This window comes from Neovison vison, chromosome 10, assembly GCF_020171115.1.
Source record: "Neovison vison isolate M4711 chromosome 10, ASM_NN_V1, whole genome shotgun sequence".
Lineage (NCBI taxonomy): Eukaryota > Metazoa > Chordata > Mammalia > Carnivora > Mustelidae > Neogale > Neogale vison.
The window spans coordinates 3,588,857-3,591,698 of record NC_058100.1 but is presented as its reverse complement, the minus strand read 5'-3'; positions in this window follow the sequence as shown (position 1 = coordinate 3,591,698).

The following is a 2,842-nucleotide window of genomic DNA, read 5'->3' as shown; positions in this document are numbered from 1 at the left end:
GTTTAGTTTCCACATATTGGTGAATTTTCCCACTTTCTTACTCTTACTGATTTCTGGTTTCATTCCATTATAGTCAGAAAAAATAATTTGAATGATTTTGCTCTTGAATTTGTTAAGACTTCTTTTGTGACTTGACAAATGACTTGAAAAGAAAATGTATTCTTCTTGTATTGGTTGGAAGTTCTGTGTATGTCTGTTAGATCTATTTGTTCTATACTGCTGTTCTGTTCTTCTGTTTTTTTGTTTGTTTGTTTTTGTTTTGTTTTGTTCTGGGTTCTTTTTTTTTTTGTTTTTTGTTTTTTGTTTGCCAAGTTTCTGTCTGAATGATCTTTTTATGGAGGGTGGGGTATTGAAGTTTCCTACTATTATTGGATTGCTGTTTGTTTCCCTTCAGATCTGTCAACATTTCTTTTATATATGTAGGTGCTTTGATGTAGGATGAGCATTATTTGTAAATTTTACATCTTCCTGTTAAATTGACACTTTTATCATTATGTCTGTGTGTGTGTGTGTGTGTGTGTGTGTGTCTTATGACAGTTTTTGACATTTAGTGTGTTTTGTCTGGTATGAAGAGAGCCAACCTGTCCTTTTTTTGGTTATCATCATCATGGAATCTTTTTCTATGCCTTCGCTTTTAACCTAAGCATGTACTAAAAGTTAAAGTAAGTCTCTTGTAGGCTGGATATTGTTGGTTCTTGTCCTTTTTAAAATTCATTTAGCCACTCTGTCTAATTTTTGGAAGATTTATTTCACTGACAAAGTGACAATGGAAAGTCTTACTCCTGCCCTTTGGTTTATTGTTTCATGACTAGTTTGTAGTTGGTTTCTTCCTTTCTTCCTCTTTTTCTGTCTTCCTTAGAGGGTACTTTTTTTTTTTTTTTTTTTTTAAGGAAAATAGGATCCCTACTATAGTCCTAGAGTAGAGAAGAATATGTATAGAATCTAAGAGAGATGGTAGGGTCTTTTACTTCATATACAAAGGCAAATTTTGATTGAAACAGCCTACTTAGGCAAAGTGACCCATGGCCAGATCTTTTGGAAATGTTGAGGTGCTAGCAAAGTTCACAAGAATGTTCAATCAGTGAAAGAAAACAATCAAAAATAACTATGATAGTCTTGTGATGAATTCCAGAAATGAGGATTACAGTAACTGTGTTTTTTTTTCTTATTTCTTATTTGCTTAATTATGTATATATTGGTATATGTTAACCATTCCCTCCTTTCTTAATATGCTGGTTTATATAAGGTGTGTTTCTGGCCATAATCATCATAATTCAATCTTTAAAGAAAGACCTTCAAGGAACCTTTAACCTGTGACACTCTGTGTCTCCCTTTTATGAGGATGAATGGGGGCACTCTTTGTGTGAGGCCTATTTGCATCATATTAATTCCAACTGTTTAAAAATGTAAACATGAAAAGAAGGCTATGTATGGATGTTGAATAGCCTAATGGGGAAACTGTGCTGGCTATATTTTGTTGACACTTCATAGCATACTTATACTTTTTTGATTCTCTTTGCTGTACTCTTCTATAAGGACAGAAATCTTCAAAATCCTAGAGTCTGTCCAGACTCCTTGTGTCAGGGAGCAACAATTCCTGACTCCTGGAAGGTCCTTTCTAATTGGATTCAGAAATGGACATGAGACAGATTAACAGGAAAAAAATCAATAAGTGTAGATATGGAGAATCCACATAGACATAGGGAATTCCAAAAACAGGCAAAATGAGCTATGTGTGTCATTTTGACCTAAGGAGAGTGGTAGGGTTCTGGGTTTCAGAGGAAAGGAATGGACTTCATAGGGTGATAAGAAGAGCAGATGTACGGTAATTAAACATTTGTCCTACCATGTCAGTGGGTCACTCAGATAAAATTTGTAGGCTAATAATCTGTATTTTGGGGGAAAAAAAACAATTTAGATTCTTCTGTGTGGTTAAGGGAAGGAAAAAGTTTGTCTTGAGCCCAAAGGGTCTCAAGTGCCTTTAGCTCAAAATAATCCACAGGCCAAAGTGTTGCATTCTGGGGGAGTGGCATGGGAGGCTGTCCTGAATCCCTTCACTTGTCAGGATAATTTTAGATATATTTAGAAGCACACAGATAATGAAAGAGAAAGAGAGTTAGTTTTTTTTTTTTTCTGGAAGCATGTTATGCAAGCATTTGTCAGGAGGTAGATATTGGCTTTTACCCTTGGCTTTTGGATTTCCTGTGCATCACTCATCAGGGGTGCATCAGCCAAGACCATACATGGGGTTCCCTATAATCGTTTCACTGCTGAGAGTCAAGAACAACTTTCCTGACGTTCACTCTCCCCGCCTTTGGTACATGTATAATCTCTAATTCCTCTATCAAAATTTTCATTAGTTCTATTAGTTCGTTAGTTTCATTAGTTTTCATTAGTGGATTCTGATATACTCTCAGAAAATAACTGCATATAATCCTACCACAACCCTGCATTAGACGTGGGAGCTTTTGTTTTTCTTACCTGTATGTGTAATAATGCTATAAATGCATTTTTATTTGATGTAATAAAGTTCCCAGAGTTTTGGTCTGGTAAACAAAAACATGAATTTGTCCTTGGAGCAACTGATAATCATCTTAGCATTATCCACAGTTTTAAAATCCTGAGTCAAAATCTATTTGCATTTCAAATTTTCATAGTCACCATATTGGCCAATGTACTCTACAAAGGCTATATAAATGTATTGCTTCACTATCTGTGAACATGCCAGTTTCTCCATGACATACGTAATGCTTTTTTTAACCTTTCAGTTTCAGTCAAGATGCAAACCAAAAATGATATATGCCACTTCTCTGTTTCTTTGACATCATTTTAGTAAGATTAA